Source organism: Schistocerca nitens, chromosome 2, assembly GCF_023898315.1.
Source record: "Schistocerca nitens isolate TAMUIC-IGC-003100 chromosome 2, iqSchNite1.1, whole genome shotgun sequence".
NCBI lineage: Eukaryota > Metazoa > Arthropoda > Insecta > Orthoptera > Acrididae > Schistocerca > Schistocerca nitens.
In genome coordinates this window covers 870733192-870753004 of record NC_064615.1, presented here as the reverse complement: position 1 = coordinate 870753004, position 19813 = coordinate 870733192, and the positions used below count along the sequence as shown (strand labels likewise).

General features: G+C 42.0%; 2 protein-coding genes across 5 annotated transcripts in view; one reads left to right on the top strand and one right to left on the bottom strand.

Moving 5' to 3' along the window:
• The window catches only part of LOC126237147 (uncharacterized), a 518724-nt gene that overhangs the window by 292085 nt on the left and 206826 nt on the right, over positions 1–19813 (top strand). The gene's annotated exons all lie outside the window — the stretch shown is intronic.
• LOC126237150 (uncharacterized) overlaps positions 1–19813 on the bottom strand; it is a 70854-nt gene that overhangs the window by 37393 nt on the left and 13648 nt on the right. The window lies entirely within an intron of this gene.

Sequence of the window (19813 nt, the reverse complement as noted above, 5' to 3'; positions counted from 1 at the left end):
GGTTAGTTTAGGTTAAGAATAATGTTGTTCACGTGCTTTAGAAGTCACTAGTAAACCCCCAACCCAATTCTTTAAAGAATTGAACTTCCATGTCTAAAACGTTATATCTTCGAGCTGTGTGTCGTACAGTGGTTTAGTCCTGCAAGTACATTCAGTGATGTATGTTGATAGTGTCTGCAAATTGTGTTACGAATAGAATTAGTAATAAAGAACTCATAAATTGAAGTGTCATGGCTGAAGTTGCAGGTTTTCTGCTTCAGTAGCAAAAATGTAGTTAGCGATAAACATTTTTCCTGTCACAATTTTATTGGGGGATGGGCGGAGTCAGCGAGAAAAACTTAAGTAAAAATTTGAAATTCTCTGTAAAGTTTGTTGGAAGTTACTCAGTGCCTTCATTTTCAAATACTGGATGACTTTAGTATGGGTCCGTTAGTCCCTTGTGAGTATACTTGGCTCAGAATAACAAAGTGATTGACAGCTAGTTGTTTACAGGTCAGCGACCACAGCAACAACCAATCGGAGCAAGAATATGGTCACACCTTCTGCATTGTTCACAGTTGTCAAATCGCTCTCTACATCAGCTGCCAGTTACGTCATATGCGGACAATTGTGTATATATAAAATTATTGTTGTGACTTTCTTCTTTGCTTTTTAATCTGTGCTGTATGTTGTTTTTTTCTACGGAATGTGTGAAGCTAACCGTGTAATAGCTTAGGAAAGTGACAAGAATATTAGCTTCCTACTACGCTCGACTGTCAGTCACTTTGTTATTCTGAGGCATATAGAGGGTGAAAAGTATTTAAACCGACAAACTCTGGGATGTTGTAGGGGATATAAAAACAAATATTTTTCCCTAATGTCATTTTTTCCTATGAGGATTATTTAAACCGGTGGAGGCCGTATTACGCTCTTCAGTTGTAGGCAACTGCTGTCCACCAGTGTAGTAGTGCATTGTCTCTTTTTTACACCTGGAGTGAGTACACTGATATGGTTGGTGTACTACGTAGCGCACCACAACGGACGAGCTGCAGAGCGTGTTTATCAACAAAATATCCTAATCGCCGTATCCCGCATCATACGACCTTTGCTGCTGTGTACCAACGTATGCGTGAGACCGGGTCATTTAGCAAATGACCTAGACAGGGAAGCCGTCGCACGGTAAGAACGCTGCAATTTGATGAAGCTGTCTTGCAGCATGTGGAGCGGGATCCTTCAATCAGCACTCGTGCAATTGCACGTGACATAGGGACGAATCAGACGAATGTAAGAACAGTCCTTCGAGAGCAATTGTTACGTCCATTTCACTTACAGCGTGTCCACAACCTGGAACCATTTGATTATCCACCCAGAGCACAATTTTCGCAGTGGTACCTGGAACAGTGTGAAGTGCATCCTACATTTCCATCCTCTGTGTTGTTTACCGATGGAGCAACGTTAGTCTTCAACATGCACAATTCGCATGTTTGGAGTGAGGATAACCCACATGCCAGAGCTACAAGCACTCAAGTGCGGTTCTTCGTTAATGTGTGGATCGTTGTTGTTGGGGACTGTTTAATTGGGCCGTATCTGCTACCTAGGCCATTAAATGGCACGCACTATTACAATTTTCTCGCCAGAACATTGCCAGAATTACTGGAGGTTCCAACATGACGGGGCGCCGGCACATTTCAGTCGTCGTGTGCGTCGATTCATGGACAGGCGGTTCCCAGAAACGTGGGTTGGGAGATGGTCCTGTACCATTACCTGCTTGATCCCCAGATATGTCACTTCTGGACTTTCTTGTGTGGGAAGAGATGCGCAACCTTGTTTACGCAACTCCTGTTGCATCAGGAGAGGACCTGGTTGCCCGGATAGTAGCAGCAGCAGCAGCAGCAGCAGCAGCAGTAGGAACAATTCAGGATTCTCCTGGGGTTTTTGCCTGTGTCAGACAGAACATGATCCGACGGTGTAACCTTTGTCTACGTGTCAATGGAGGCATTTTTGAAAATCTGCTATAATTGAAATTTGGTTGTGTTAATATGTTCTCTCTTGGTCATAAAAAATGGAAAAGTGTTTTTTGGTTTAATTACTTTGCCGCCAGAGAAATTTTCCTCTATCGTTTTAAATACTCCTCATAGGAAAAAATGACATTAGGGAAAAATTTTTCTTTCGATGTCCCCTACAACCTTCCAGAGTTTGTCGGTTTAAATACTTTTCACCCTGTATAGCAGGCCCTGTTTGTAATTTGCTAATTTTTCTCATATCACGCGCCATAATCCAATTTGTGCGTTGCATTGAGATGAACGATGTCGAATCACATTGTTAAGAGAGATGGAAATAGGGGTACAGACACGCAGTGAATTAAAACACCTAATCATGCTTGCACTCGACAGACTTTTCTCGGTTATCAGTTCGAAATCCGTACGGGACATGACAAACTTACATTTTTGAAACGTGCAATGTTGTTGAAGCCAACCGTGCAACGAGGAATAAGTCCGTATATTAAGCACATTTAGCTCTTGTTACAAAAAGTAATTGAAAACAATAACAAGCATCATGTTCCGAGATTCTTAATCTCAAAGAGTACCGAAAAAGTTTAAGATATGTACTTTAATTAATAAGTTCATTGAAGTAACTACGTCTGTAAATAAGAAATGCCATGAGCATTGACCACCCTCGTTTACGTATTATCACTTGTGGGACATAATGTTTACACTTCTCAAACTGTTCTGAAAGTATGGTATGTCATAGCGACCTGCCCTGGCTACGCCCGTGTATAGACAATTTTAAAACTAAGACAGCCACAGCTAAAATGGTTACACATGATTGCTTGACACTTAACTGTATGAGGGGTCAAGCAGTCATGTATTCGCACGTGTAGCATTAATTATCTACGGCCGGGCGACTTGTCTGACGTAGCAGTAATTTTGGTTTTGGGAAACTGTGTCGAGTTACGATAAAAATTCAGTGAACTCGTTGTTTTGGTCATCTTAATTTCCAGCTTTCGTCAACAGTACAGGTAATGTCTTCTGTGCGTAGGGCCGTAAGTTGTAGGAAGCACTCAGTATTTCTACGAGGCAGCTGTTCATAAATTGTAGTCCCTTGTGTGATTAATGAAGCCAACACATTTGTTAATAATTGTGCAAAACGTTGCAACGGAAAACCGAGAGAGATGCTAGGATGAAAAGTGGCTCTAGGCTGTGATGCGGACACTCTCCTCTGTTGAACCTGTGAATCGAAGAATCAATAATGGAAGTAAAAATAAGATTTCGCAGTGAGATCAAAAGTCATGATGATGACTTTGCTGTGCTCAGTCAAAGTGAAGTTACGAACAATGCAATGAATACTGAATGCAGAATGAGAGTAAACTGAGGAAAGGCGGAAAGTAGCGCGGAATAGCAGGATAATAGCGATGAACTTGTCATAAAAATAGACCACGGAGTAGATTTTTGTGCTTAGCAAGAGCGTAAAGAAACAAATATCAGGTTACCTCCGGTCGGCATGAAAATTTCACCTCCGGCATTAACAACGTTGAGTGTCAATGAACAAAGTTCAAGAACATTGTACAATACGCTTTAGATAGAAGGATGGGAAAGTCCCACCATTGTTAGAGAGACATGTTACATAGAGCTACTACGAAATGAAAGAGAGCTCCACTGCAAATTTAAACGAAGCTAAAATTAGCGTAAGAAGAGGCATGCCTGAAGTGTTCCAACTAAAATTCTGTGAACCAACTTGACAGAAAATCCTAAGAAGTTTTGGCCTTACCTGTAAATCAGTAAACTGTTTGAAGCCATCTTTCCAGACACTGTGACCATAATAGTATTGAAACGGAGGACGACACAGAAAAGGTCGAAATACGTAACATCTTTTTCCAGAACTATTTCACAGAGGAAAATCCCCCCCTGTAGTGCCTCCTTTGAACTGTTGCACGAACGACAAAATGGGTGGCAATGACATGGAAAAGCAACTGAAATAGCTCAACAGATGGAAGGCCACTGGACCTGGAGATACCAGTAAGATTCTACATAGAGTATGCGAAAGAACTTGCCCCTCTTCTAGCAGCAGTGTACTGTAGACCTATACAAGGGCGACGTGTTTCTGATGATAGTGAAAAAAAAGCAAAGGCCATTCCCATTTTCAAGAAGTATCATCGAACCGACGCACAAAACTACATTGATGTGATAAAAATCCTGGTATATACCTCCTGATATCGAATCGGACTTCCTTTTCCCCTGCGTAATCCATCACCTCAATATGGCATGAACTCAACAAGTCATTGGAATTCCGCCGCAGAAACATTGAGCCATGTTGCCTCTATAGCTGTCCATAATTGCGAAAGTATTGACAGTGCATTATTTTCCACACGAACTGACCTCGCGATTATGTCCCATAAATGTTCGATGGAATTCGTGTCGAGCGATCTGGGTGGCCAAATCATTCGCCCGAATTGTCCAGAATGTTCTTCAAACCAATCATGAACAAGTGTGGTCCGATAACATGGCGCAATATCATCCACAAAAATTCCACATTGTAGTTTGGGAATATGAAGTCCATGGATGGCTGCAAATGGTCTTCACGTAGCCTAGAATAACCATTTCTAGTCATTGATCGGATCACTTGGCTCAGGGAACCCATTCTGTTCCATTTAAAGTCAGCCCACACCGTTGTGGAGCCACCACCAGCTTGGCAAAGTGCCTTGTTCACAACTTGGGTTCATGGCTTAATGAGGTCTATGCCATACTCGAACTCTACCATCAGCTCTTACCAACTGAAATCGGGAGTCATTTGACCAGGTCACTGGTTTCCAGTCGTCTAGAATCCAACCGACATGATCATGAGACAGGAGAAGCGCTGCGGGCGATGTCGTGCTGTTAGCGAAGGCACTCCTGTTGGTCGTCTGCTACCGTAGCCTATTAACGTTTTATGTCTCCGCACTATCCTAACGGATACTTTCGTGGTACGTCCTACATTGATTTCTGCGCTTATTTCACGCAGTGTTGCTTGGCTGTTATCACTGGCAACTCTACACAAACCCAAACGCCGCGGTTCTCTGTCGTTAAGTGAAGGCCGTCGGCCTCTGCGTTGCCCGTACTGAGAGGTAATGCCCGAAAATTGGCATTCTCGGCACACTCTTGACACTGTGGATTTCGAAATACTGAATTCCCAAATGATTTCTGAAATGGAATATCCCATGCGTCTTATGAGTCACCTGAGTACAAATGATAGATCCGCCAATGTACTGCCCTTTTATACCTTGTGTACACGATACTATTGCCATCTGTATTTAGGCATATCGCTGCCATGACTTTTGTCACCTTTATCTTTGACGTCAGTCAGTCGGAGAATTTTGGAACCTCTTTCTTGCTTGCGCATTATAAAATTGCAGGAGAGCTAAAATCTCCTCTGTAGGTATCGGCATGAGTTCCGAAAACAACGATCTTGTATAACCCAGCGTGCTGTGTACAGCCTCTAGGCCCAGAAGGCTGTAGATACCGGCGTCCAAGTAGATGCTGTGTTCGTTGATTTCCGTAAGGTATTCGAATTTTCAGTTTACAATGTTAAGACTGATAAGACAGGGAGAAAACTCTTTGCCAGCTCACGAGGGCCGGAAGTAAAATAAAAGCCCATATTTTTCTAGATCTTCCATTTCGGATATGGAGAAATTTTAAATATTACCGCCAGTGGAACCTCTGAAAAAAGCCTTCGTGTCACACTTCTCTGTGACGTCTGAAATCTGAGGACTTAAGACGGCGGCTGCGCCGTAAGCATCGGTTCCCAGAAGCCGGCGCTGTTGCGGCGCCGCCTGTAACCGCAGGCGGCACGGATTCGCGCCGTACTTCGGCGTGGAAAGCGCCGCAACCACGGTGCTCGGTTCCGAGGCACAGCACGGAGCAGGGTGTCTTTGGACAGGCAGGACGTGTTGGCGGGCTGTGCAGCTCTGGTCGTGCCGGCGTCTGCTGAGCGCGGTGGGCGGCATGGCCTTGCAGCAGCAACAGCAGCATCCGGCACGAGCCACGTGCCGCACATCCTCCCGCTACACCCATACCGTTTCCGTTTCATTGCCGTGCTCTACCACAAGTACGGTGTAAAATACATCGTTTGGGCAAAACACATCTACACTTGTGTTCATAAAACCGAAACTACTTCTCTTATTTCTCTGTTATGAATTGTCGATATTCTGAAACGCCGAAAGGTAGCACTAATGTGCAAGCGACAAAAGTATCGGAGAAATTATGAAGAATAAATGAATTTATGAAAATGATTTTATATATTCGCTACTTGTTTTGTTGTGAGTATGCAGTTCTAATTGTTCAACATAACTAACCGTACTGATACACTTGTTTGAAAATGCTTCGTTGTCACTGCACGCACGTACGCCGCTTGGCAGAGATGCACGTGAAAATAAACATGGCTCCAGTGGCACGAGAATGTTGGTTAATGAAAATATGCAAAGTGGTTCAGCGAGTTCACTTTGACACCGTGCTCTACCACAGGACGTGTTTATATATGCACTATAGAAGTTTTGTAATTATTTGGCGATAATAACTATTTGAAGAAAGAAAAAGCATCTGGGAAGGTGTATAAAACAATATCGTTCACTGTTCATTGGCGTATGCATAGTTCCTAGCAGGTGGTTCCATCTGCCAATATGATGACGCGCCTCTTCAAACAGATGGAAATGTCAACAACTGATAGGTTTTAAACTTGTCGTTCAACTCAGGAAAAGTAGCTGGTTAAAGTATTAGGGTAAAAAAACTTGAGAGCCCATTACCTCCTCCACTCAGCGCTTGAGAAATTGTAACAAATTTTCTGGAACAAAATCCCGTTCACCGCGTCAGGATCTACTGTATATGATTCGAGTCCAGAGCAACTCAGTCCGGTTTGTATCAAAAAGTATTCTCTAATTTCACTAGAATGGTGTTAATACAATTTTCCGTCAGCTGAATGTGTCCTCAACCCTTAAGGTTTCTTTGAACACCACAGTTCTATACTAGGCGTAGTCCAATGACAGGTGTTAAGCTTTGCTCTCTTCCACCATTTAAACAGACCTATCCAGCCAGTTGCAGAGCGACTGTAGTATAACGTGGATTCCAGACCACTATGCAGCATAGAATTTTTCTCGTGTATAAGTACCATCGTTGCAGTTGAAAGAAACGATAAGTGACAAAACATTCTAGGTTTCACACCGAATTTCGGGATAGTCCATTTCCCACTTTCTGTATGTGCACATACACTGAAGCGCCAAAGAAATTGGCATAGGCATTCGTATTCAACTACAGATATATGTAAACAGGCAGAATACGGCGCTGTGGTCAGCAACGACTGTAAAGGACAAGAAGTATCTGGCGCAGTTGATAGATCGGTTAGTGCTGATACAATGGCAGGTTATCAAGTTGTGAGTGAGTTTGAACGCTATGTTATAGTCGGGCTACGAGCGATGGAACACAAATCTTCGAGGTAGCGATGAAGTGGGGCTTTTTTCCCGTACGACAATTTCACAAGTGTACCGTGAATATGAGGAATCCGGTGAAACATCAAATCTCTAACATTGCTACGGCCCAAAAGAAGATCCTGCAAGAACGGGACCAACGACGACTGAAGAGCATCGTTCAACGTGCAAGTGTAGCCCTTCCGCAAATTGCTGCAGATTTCAATGCTGGGTCATCAACAAGTGTCAGCGTGCGAACCATTCAACGAAACATCATCGATATGGGCTTTCGGAGCCGTCGTTTCAAATTGTATCAAGCGGATGGACATGGACATGTACATGTACATGAATACATGGACCCTGCATGTCAATAGGGGACTGTTCAAGCTTCTGGCAGCTCTGTAATGGTGTGGAGCGTGTGCAGTTGGGTTGATATAGGACCTCTAGCACGTATAGATAAGATTGTGACTGGTGACACGTACGTAAGCATCCTGTCCGATCATTTGCATCCATTCCTGTTTGATCACCTGCATCCATTCATGTCCATTGTGCATTCCGACGGACTTGGGCAATTCCAGCCGGACGATGGGACACCCCAGAAGCCCAGAATTGCTACAGAGTGGCTGCAGGAACACTTGTTTGAGTTTAAACACTTCCGCTGGGCACCGGACTCCCCAGAAGTGAACTTTATTGAGCATATCTGGGATGCCTTGCAACGTGCTGTTCAGAACAGATCACCACTCCGTCGTACTCTATGGATTTATAGACAGCCCTGCAGGGTTCATGGTGTCAGTACCCTCCAGCACTACTTCAGACATAAGTCGAGTTCATGTCTCGTTGTGTTGCGGCACTTCTGCGTGCTTGCGAGGGCCCTACACGACATTAGGCAGGAGTAACAGTTTCTTTGGCTCTTCCTTGTATTTTGGAGTTATCTTTATATTTGTGTTCATTTTCTGCAACAAAAAACTGATGACTGGGCTTGTTAACTGTATTAGAATATTCGTAGATAAAATAACTTTTTAATGGTTCCTGCGTACCACATCTGTTAAACAAAAGTTAGGTGGCCGCTTTCTGTAAGGATGTTAATTAATTTTCGGCTTATACACTGTTGGATCACATTATGATGTCAGCTACCAACATCGGAAATTTGCGTCACCCAAACAAAACAGGTAAATGAGTAGGAGAATGACTTTGTCATGCAGACTGAGATGGACCCACATAACGTATTCATTGCGCTCTTCCAACTGTTTTCGAACACTTCTAGACGTGTGCGAGGGCGCTGATGACCTCGATGTTGAGCGCCCATAAACCCCAACACACACACTAGACGTGTGCAGCGCCACTGTTATTCGTTGAATCTTCATATCAGAATCTTATTCATTAAAACGTGAATTTGATGTCTGAGGATGAATCTGTAGCCGAAGTTCCTTGCACGGATAGTTCCTTGTTCTGGAGAATAACCCCTCAGATCACAAAAATGACATTAGTTATGTTCAACAAATATTACTTCGTAGTAACTGTTATTCGAAAACTTGTTAGTAATGTAATATGTAATTTTTATTTTGCTAGGAGGTGGAGGAGGAGAAGAAAAAACACTATTTCGATTGCCACATGGTCGGCATGATGTAATCTTAATAATACACAAGATCCTTAATATCGTTTCTTTTTACTACCTAACACACTACACAGAACAGTTCATGGATAACTCCTGCTATGGTGCAAAAAATGACTTACAAAATCAGGTTTCTAAGGTTCTTAGTGTTTCCATCGTCGTAATGACAGAATTTGCAATTTTTAAATGGTTCTGTTCCTTTTCGTCGTCTTTGTCGATACTTTCCTATAATATTATAGTACATAAAGATTTTTTTGTGTTTTAGTGATTCGTAATGTAAGTAAAGGAAAACGCATTCTAAAGTTCTCAGATACGACGAATTTTATTAGTCACAGTAATACATTGTGCGAAGACGAGAGCTTAGTATGAAAGGTTAATAGTTACTAACTCAAACGAGACATATGTTAGCAGGAATAACTGAAATCGATTCATTGAAACAAACTAAACGTTTTTGCTCGTCGGATTTCATTATTTACAGAATCGAATTACGTGATTAATCTGTTCGTGGTTTAGCAGCACGTCAGACATAAACACTGTCTCGCGGCAAATTGTTTGATTCACTCCCGCGTTTAAATACATAATCTTATAGGAAATGCATTAAGTTTAACCTGTTATTAAAAAAAAGGTCAGATTTGCTGCCTAGGCGTCAGTTGTCAAATCCATGTCTTGATACAGTCGGTAGATAGCTGCATTACACCTTAGATGCTACTACATGATACATCCCGTGCGCAGTCTGGTAAAAAACATGCCGGCTGCCGAAAGGTCGGCCACACACTGTCCAGCATAGGATCTTAATCACGGACACGAAGGTTCAAGTAGTTCTGTGATGTCTTTGCTATGGCACCCAGTCTACCGCGAAGAAATTCCATTAGAGATTCGCGCGTGTAGTGTTCTTACATCAGTGATGACGAGGAATAATTGTGGACATAAATAAATATAGGTTTGAGAGAGTCACTTTCATAAACCGAAATCAGCAAGAATATTAGAAGAAACAGTTAGCTCCACCTTGTACAAACAACTTTTGACTTCAGCCTATGTTTAAAGTGCTACTCGACGACTTTGATTGCCTTTAGCCTGTAGAAGCTACGATTCTGGATTGAGAAATGTGTTTATCTACGCTCAAGGGAGGTTAGCTCCGAGGTATATACGAAAAAGATACACAGGAGTTATCAAGGAAAACTATTAATTTAACAGACATGAGAGGTATAATATAACATTGAGCGGTCTCGTTTTCACCATCGGCTTGTATGTCAATATGTGGTAAATATTTAGCCAAGTTATACGAAACAAATATCTAACTGTTGCAAGAAATGTAAAATACTGTAATTTTCATTTGTATTTCCACTGCAGAGCTACTGCGAGGTGTAGTATATACCGAAAACATTCATTGCGTATGCTTTATCGTCAAAAATTATTTATTTTGCAGAAGATGTTCATTGTCGGAACTACAATTAACATTAATTTAATTCGTTCTAAGGGACTCTGTGAAGTACAAGGTGCAAGAAATGCTTTCCTCTATCATTCCAAAGATAGTTTGTATGTGATGTGAAACTGCCGTATTTGTCGTGTGTACGCTGCGAGAAAGTTGATCGACGTTGTAACTTTCTCTTCCCATGAGTGTTTAACGGCTTTTCTTCGTAGCCCGAAGCTACAACGAATACATTCGTCGCACATCTTCAAGTAAAAAGTGTCTAATGTTCCTGGTTGTGCTTTGTGGTCAAGGATTTTTATATCCGCACATCGCAGTAAGACATTCCACCAGACACAGTTTGGAAGTACTTTGGAGCCATTGTCGGAAATCAACATTAAAAATCGATGCTTATGCGACAGTAAAAGTGCTGAAGATGAAACAGCAATTCACTGTTTTTTGGTATGTGTAGCTTGTGAATTCGTGGGGAAACCTCCGAATCGGATCCCGTAAACATTGATCCGTGCCGCGAAGTATCTCCGAGCCCGTGACTTGAATTGTAAGTGTAGCTGGAACCCCTGCAGTTTGTACAGGCAAGCATAACTTTTGATAGCTCCTTCTTTAGTTGTACTTACCTTATAAATGAACGTTTGTACAAATAAATAAAATTGCAGCCGGTATACCAAAACAGCTATTACTTTTTTCTAAAAAGCTTGAGAACTGCCGGCACGGCTTAATGTCAAGGTGAACGTGTCTTCTTCAGCGGTGTTGGCGTTTTTACGAATCGCTAGCCAGCTCGCTGCTGTGCGTGCTTGCGGAATTGTGTGAAAATCTGGTTATCTGCATGGGAAACAAAGTGGAACAAACAGTTAAAACAATAATGTTCTGAAAAATTGAATAAGATGTGTGCAGAGCAGCCGTAACATCTGCATGCATTTGAAAGACAACACTGAAATATGTGCAGACGCAGTCATTATTTCAAAACTGTGAACATTCATACTTAGCATGGCATCTTGCGTTATAAATCAAGATTTTGTTAATGCAGCTACTCTCCTCACTCGTCGCATCACTCAATAATTTGAATGGTGATTATCTAATTTTTTCCTAAATTAACTAAGAAGAGGGGAAAAAAAGATCTACGGAAAGCGTAATGAACGACATGTAATAAAGTGAAAAATTGCCTATGTATTTACCGTGATGATGTAAGGGGGAAAAAAACAGTATTCACGCTTTTCGTCGTAGTGCAGATTCGGGAAACGTAGACGTAAACAAGAATTGTTGCCGCGCCTAATTGTTATGATTGCCAGCAGATAACGCGTTTAAAATTTTCCAGTGTATTTCAAAGCTGGATAGGAGCTACCACCAGGATGATTCCACGACTATTTGCAGAGCTATGTTCGTGTGTTGGCGTATTTTCATAGTAACTCTCTTACAGGTAAATGTATGAATCGATGTAACGTGGACGGGAAAGACTACCTTTGGGAGTCCTAAAAGATAACTTAGAGACTCTCTTCAGTTGTACTAATTATTTATTCAAACCCGACTGATTCCGGGATTTTAAAATCCCATCTTCAAGTGTATGAAACGTTACATACAAAGGAGAGGATGGAAGAAATGTAATGGAATATATCTGTAAAAATCCCATCTTCAAGTGTATGAAACGTGACATACAAAGGAGAGGTTGGAAGAAATGTAATGGAATATATTTGTAAAAACCAAAAGAGCAGACTACCGAAACAAGGCAGCTCTCTGGGTTTTTACAGATATGTTGCATTATATTTCTTTCCTCCTCTCCTGCCGGCCGGAGTGGCCGAGCGGTTCTAGGCGCTACAGTCTGGAACTGCGCGACCGCTACGGTCGCAGGTTCGAATCCTGCCTCGGGCATGGATGTGTGTGATGTCCTTAGGTTAGTTAGGTTTAAGTAGTTCTAAGTTCTAGAGGACTGATGACCTCAGAAGTTAAGTCCTATAGTGCTCAGAGCCATTTGAACCTCCTCTCCTTTATATGTTACAGTTTCATACACCTAAAGATTGGATTTTAAAATCACACCGTCGTAGTACAGCTGAAGCGGATCTCTGTAAAATAATTACCAAGCCTCTCAGTTGCGGATGTCCTACACACCAAATCTTATTCCCAAAAAATGCTTATATTTTGACGGTGTTCTTGTATGATTGTGTGACGATGCAGAGGTGTAGATTAGATTGGATACTGGTGACGATCATCTTCCTTAGAACTGCAACAGTTCCACGTCGTTCGCAATAGTATTAGACCTGCTCAAATAGTGGAGAAGGAAGTTGGGATCAGCTTCGAGTTCGCCGACGAGAGTCGTAGCGTAACTGCAACTGTCTCGATCGTCTCCACTAGACTTTTATTTCATTTTAGTCATCGCAACTGTGGAACTTAACTGTGAAGAACACAACAAACAATGATTTTGAAAGGGAAACGTTAGCTTTGTATCGCCCGCTTTACTCACGTCCACGAAAATTGAAGTAACAAACTAGCTTTGTCTGGCGTCTAAAAAGCTTGAGTCGTGCGGGGACCGCTACTACGAACCTGACTCTAGATTTTATGGCAGAGAACGCCGTATCCGCAGTGGTACTTCGTAAGGGTTGCTGTGCCCCTTCCTCCAGTTGCGGACTTGAATGTTGACGCGTCTCGGTCGTCGTAGACAGCGAGACACGTTTGTAGGACAGGCGGAAACATTTCATAACTGCTGGATACTTTCTCCTCTGCTCTCGGCTGTAGGCAGAATGCAAGACGCCGACTGCGTGCAGGCAAACGGGCGTTTCCTGTCTGCCCGCGTGCAGCTGCATTTAGGCGTGTACGCCTCAGTGGAGGACTGTCTCATTTAACAATAGTCTATTGTATACTAACTTTGGGTATTTAATGGGAGACAAACACGCGTCTTATGGGACGTGTGTAGTGTAAGCTTACTTACGGGAGTGTTATATTTGTATTGAGAGCTCTCTCTCAATAAAGATATCACTCTCCCATAACATACATTAGCATTGTGTTAGAATTATTGTTTTTTATGTAACCTACCGAAATTACTTTAACCTTCACAGCCTGAGACTTCAAAACCAGTTATTGCGAGATGCACAGATTTTGAGCTGTTTTTTAATTGGATGACTTAAAAGTCCTGAAGATTATATCAGCGGGCATCTCTGATACGAGTAACTATGTTATATTGTATACTGTAATTATGTTCGAAAAAGAAGGAAAGAGAAAGATTGAAATCCGGTTACAAAACTTTCTTGCCTTCAATAGTACCAAGTAGCCCGCTTGGCTTAATGTTGCCTTTCTGCGGGTTGATTACCAATGAAAATGTCACTTCTGTGGACACCGTGAGATGTTTTGGATTTAATTGAAAATGTTAGTGTATATAGGTTGAAGATTATGTAGTTTACGCTTCCACATCTCTTTCCTTTGCCTCCCAAATACTATTGACTAAAATTTTGTCCACCACCACCAGGATTCCCACTGGCAACATCCAGATAGGGGAACCACCGCATGAAAGTGCGTTAGACATCTGCATTAAGTTAGGCCAACTGGATCTGTTTTCGTTGATATTCCAGACAGATACCAATATAAATCCTTAGTCATATATTTCCGACAATTTATGCTTGCAAAAGTAATATATTTCATAAAATTCTCTACAGAATTCTCTGTAGCAGGTAATGATCGTCTTTCAGCGCATTGGATATGCGAGAATACCTATAGCCAAAATTTTTTTCTGTTGCAATTGTAACCACCTTCCTCATTATTTATCAGATCGTGAATGTTCCATCCCAGCGCCACTTTCAACGGTTTGAAGGCTTGTAAGTTATTGCTGTCAAGGTCTGGCAAATAGGTACTCACATTTTACATTCTTCTTGGTTGCAACGTGAATTTAAGGAGGACTAGAAGCAATCTCATGCATCAGAATAACACCAGAATTTAAAAATCCGTCCCATACTCACGAGTGAAAGGCGACGGTGGTTACTGAGTACATCACCGTTAATTTCTCCCACGGTATTGTGAAGCTGTACCAGAATTGTCCCACATTTATCCCAAAAGAATGTGCACAAAATTATTACCGGTAATTAGGTGCGACTTACATTTGTTTCTGGTGAGGATATATGAGGTCATTCGTTACTTGCTTCGATGGCTGCAAGTTGATTGTTACGTTCCTTGATTTCATCTGCAAGAATTTTTCTTTGGAACCGATTGACTTCGACTGGAAATTGGCACAAAAGTCCTCAGAATCATCAACAATTCGGTCTTTCAATTCTACTAGCAATCGAAATAGCATGCATCTCTCACCCTTTATTGAACTATAGCGTATCATGGACAATATACGAGGATTGACTGAAAAGTAATGCCTCCATCTTCGTAACTCTTCAACAGTTGGCAGCATTGGTATGCAGCAGGTACTGGCTTGTTCTGTACCCTCTTCTCTACAGCTCCAGTAGGCGGGAAGCCTTAGCATTGAAAGGTTGTGTTGTTACAGTGTAAAGTATGGAACCGAGCGCAGACGGTCGGTCAATGCGATTTAAGCAACGTGCAGTCATTGAATTTTTGACAGCTGAAGGTGTCACCCCAAAGGAGATTCATCTGAGAATGAAAGCAGTTCATGGTAATTGTGTTGATGTGAGTACTGTGCGGCGTTTGGCGAGTACATTTAAAGATATTGAGGCGGGAACATTTGACCTGCGTGACAAACAAAGAGTTGGACGTCCTGTGACAGCAACCACCGAGTTTCATAAGCAAAATGTTGACAGATTGATTCAGGACGATCGTCGTATCACTCAGAGAGAAATTGTAAACACAATCGGCATTTCACAACAACACGTGATCTGAAGATCTGTGCATGATGCGTACCCCAGATGCTGACTCATGAAAAGCGCACAGACTTGAAATTTGCCAGGAACTCCTCTCGCGTTACGAGAATGGAGGTGACGCCTTTCTCCATTCAATTGTGACAGGAGACAAAACGTGGGTACACTATTACAACACGGAGACGAAACGTCAGTCTATGGAATATCGACACAAAGACTCGCCCCAGAAGAAGAAATTCAAGACGCAGCCCTCAACTGGAAAAACAGTATTCTGGGACGCAGATGGTGTTAACCATGTTATTTCCTTGATCGTGGAACAAGAATAAATTCAGAGCGTTACATCATAACGCTGCGAACTCTGAAACGAAGGCTAACAAGGGTCCGAAAGGAAAAGGGAAATGTTTTCCTGCAGCTTAACAATGCAAATCACACACTTCACGTGCTACCACAGCAGAACGTCAGGCATCCTTCATACAGTCCAGATTTAGCACCACCTAACTTCCATCTGTTTCCGATAATGAAAGATGATCTGCGGGGACCTCATTATGCTTCTGATGAAGACGTTGGGGGAACTGTGAGACTGTGGTTACGGAAACGGTGTGTCGACTTCTTCTGTGACTGCTTCAGAAAACTTCTTCATTGCTGGCAGAAATGTATCCAATTAGCCGGTGATTATGTGGAAAAGTGAATATTGGTAATTAAAGGTCACATTCTAAGGATTATTTCTGCGTTTGATTTATTAAAATGTTCCCATCCAAACCCAGTTAACGAAGGTGGAGGGGCATTACTTTTCATTCACCCCTCGTAGTATATTGGACCACCACAAACCAACGTGCGTGGATGTTATCTGCACTATTACACGCGAATTGTATGTGACAAAGTTTTCATATTGCTGCATTGTTTTGTGGCATATCATATGGATCAACCTAGACTTGTTGTACACCTGCTGCAGTGACAAGGAATAATCAATTTACTGCATTTTCATTTTGTGTTAACCTCAACTGGTGATACTCTCAGAAAGGACACAGCGGACCCTAGTCCATGAGCATCTGTTACCTCTCGTCCAGTCCTTTCTCATTGTTATAGAACTTTCTTGCTTTTTCATTTGCCGTTCTCGTACAACATGAAAGTTCAATTTGAGATGTTTTTCGTGGGGATCTTGGTATTAATGGGGACATTTATTCATTGCAGTTATAAATATGTGCAAGTTTTTTGTTACATGAGGATACTTAAAAAGGTCTAGAATTGTACTAAATGCCATATTAAATTTTATAATTTTAGACGTAGTGCAATTTTTTTATTGAATTCCTTCCAGTAGTTCATCCGTAATTACTTTTTTTTTTGTGCCTTACAGAGATTCGACAATGGATTTGGAATGGGCTTGTAGTAGGGATTTTCTGGCATAATGCAGTACCCCGAAATTTCGTCTCGTCCGTCAAAGGCTGAGGATAGACTCGGCAGTTTTATACATCGCGTTTATCTGTGCCCTAGACATCTATTAATAAGGTCGCATTTGAAGCCCTCTTGCATTATTCAGTACCGGAGACCTTGGCCATAAGCGAAAGGGTATTCGACGCTAGCTCTGCCGAAACGGGAGCATTGAGCGCGGAATAATAAATGTTTGTTTTGCACAGCGCCTCAACGCAAATCAGGAGTTCTGGTACAGGCTGTGAACGTCGTAAGAGTAAACTGTAGGCTAATGTCGTTGTTCGAAACTTTGCTTAAATATCGAGCTTGTGGGAGCATTGTCATCGTCTACCAGCATAATTCAAACTGTGCGCTAAACAAGGGTGCGGGAATTATTGACGTGACATTTTAAGGGTCAAATAAATGATCGCTGTATCAGGCAACTAACGTAGGTTTTCAGCCTTTGCATGGTAATTGTAAAATGACGTACGAGAAGTGAATGCATTACTCGCAGAAGCTGTAAACTGTGTAGCAGAGATTTGCGTTTGTTGAATAGCCGTATTGTTTTATAACATTGTGGTGCATCCAGAACAGGAAATGAAAAGAATTTTCAGTCACACAGACCAACCATCTACCGTGCAGAGCAATGTAGGTACTTCATGGTTCTAAGATACTGTGTGCGTAAAAAGCTAGCTCTCTCTCTCTCTCTCTCTCTCTCTCTCTCTCCCCCCCTCCCCCCTCCCCCCTCCCCCGCTCTCCCTACACACACACATTTAATGCAGTCAAATATTTTCCCTTTGCGCGTCGATAGCAGCGCATTCTCTCAGGGCTGATGGAACGGATGTTCACCAGTGACCCATCGTTTCTTGCATATGCGTCTGCAAGCATATTTTGCACGTGAAAATATGTGCTTTCTTTTTTCACCTAACCATTTCTGCAGTCGTACTTATCTGTACCGCCTGCAATTGACACTTAACTCTGGTGGGATTGAAGGAAAATAAAAGTAGATTTGAGTTTTTTTTCCCTCACAGGTGAGGAAGGAAATAGACGCCGTCCTGTTTAAAGAACTGCTCCGGCATCCGCCACAACTGGTTTAAGGAAATCACAGAAGACCCATTTCATGGTAACTGGATGACGGAAGCCTGCTCCCACCCAAAAGAGGGTTCAGTGTGCCAACTAGCTCGATAATATCATACGTACGTACTGTATTGGGAATAAATAATACCGAGTAACGAATGTAAGGTAGGTAGAGGTAGTTCTGAAGGACAAAAGAGAGAGCTGTTTCACGAATAGAGAGCTGCTCCAATCCTTTTATTAGGAAGTAAAGATATGAATCATATATATGATTGAAATTATCGTATATTGCACAATCATTTGCCAATAAGACAACAGCCAGACAAGCTTAGTAGTCGTGGGGGTAATTTTAATAGCAACTATAATCGCATAATCCGTGGTTGCAGTTCAACTAATGACAATGTTTCAAGCATTTAATTACACTTTTGTACAGCGAATCTGCAATTGATTTAACGAATGACATCTTAAGTGATTGATTTAAATGAAAGGAGGATAACGATTATTGACGGCTGTTAGCTGCGTATTATTGTTCTCGGATAGCCCTATGGAACGTTTCGGAAGTAGTTGTAACGTCGGCGTTCTGCCGCATGTGTGTCCTTTTACGTGGATTTCATAATAGCTTTAGATGACAACTGACTGAAGCAAGACAAACATAGGTTTCTGCCTTTTCTGAAGCAGCAGCACGTTCGCGGAGTGCATTTCAAGGCCTTTCTATCTCGCTGTGTGTCGCGAGGAAAAGCAAGTAAGCGGCTTGTCAAGGCACCGCTGGCCCCGCTCCCTTTCTAATTAGCTTACTCTGGTTCCGCTCTCCTCGACATAGCCGCGGAATGAAAGATCCCGTAAGTTGCAGCTACGAGCACCAACACTTCTCGTTTTTGTGATGGCGATCGGAAAAATTTATTAATGCAGTCACATCGTCAACAGTGAAGACAATAGTCAAGTGCGCACGAAGTAGCGACAACAAATTGGCGCATTAGATGAGAAAGTAAGTCCGTTTGGTGCATACTGTAGCACAAAGTGCCATCTCCTTTAATGTGGTGGCCTAGCTGTTGTTTAACCTGTAATAGCATTCGTGGCTGGAAGTGAGATGTAACAAACTGCAGACTGAGAAGCCTGCTAGCTCCTTTCAGCTGCTGAGGCAAAACGAACTGCTGTCATACGTGCCTCTGGTAAGGCACTACCCTCTAACGCGTGATGAATTTCTTCTCCGATGAAACGACACACATTGATACGTTTCATTTTGATCAAAGAACAACCGTAGATCAATAGACAGTTGCCCCCTGTTTTAAGCTATGGCACAATATGTATCAAGCGTCTTCTATTATTTTGTGGTAATTCCCATAATTACTTGAAATAAGACTGGAACGTGTAACTTTTCAATTTGTTATTCGTATATTGCTAAATGTGAAAAATTTTCCACATTACACTTTTCTATAAATGTTTTTCACCGTCGTGTACTGTTCCTTCTAATTTAATGTGTTGTGTTAAGAAGTCCATACCGTATTTTCGTACTATAAGACACACCTTTATCTTCGAAAAATTGCCTGCAAAATTCATGTGTATCTTATACTCGAAATCAATATAAAAATGCCCAGTGTCTAATTTAAAATTCCCGCCAGTCTAAAAATGGCCACACATTGGATGCCGCGGTTTCCTATATCTGGCAAAGTTGGATTCGACTGGCAGCAGCATTGCAACGAACATGAATTGTTAACATTGCCTCCCTCCCGCCGCACCATCACAAACCCAGAACACTCTGTAGCCTATGTGTGTAATTCCAATCTACGGTGCCAGTGAACCTGAATTGAAAGTGATTTATGTTGTCGGTGACAGTATATAGTTTTGTTAGTAGCTACTTTCGTAATGAAAAAAAATGAAAAGTAGTCATATGGTGCGGGCTAGAAATTGAAAGTAATAGCATATGCAGAACAACGTGGAAACAAAGCAGCTAAGTGGCATTTCGGCCCTCCACCAACAGAAAAAAGAAACTATTCGCGTTTGGTGGGCTAGTAGAGAAGAACTGAAAAAAATGAGGAATACTAAATGTGCAAGTAGAGGACTGAACGCAAATGGCCAAATGTATT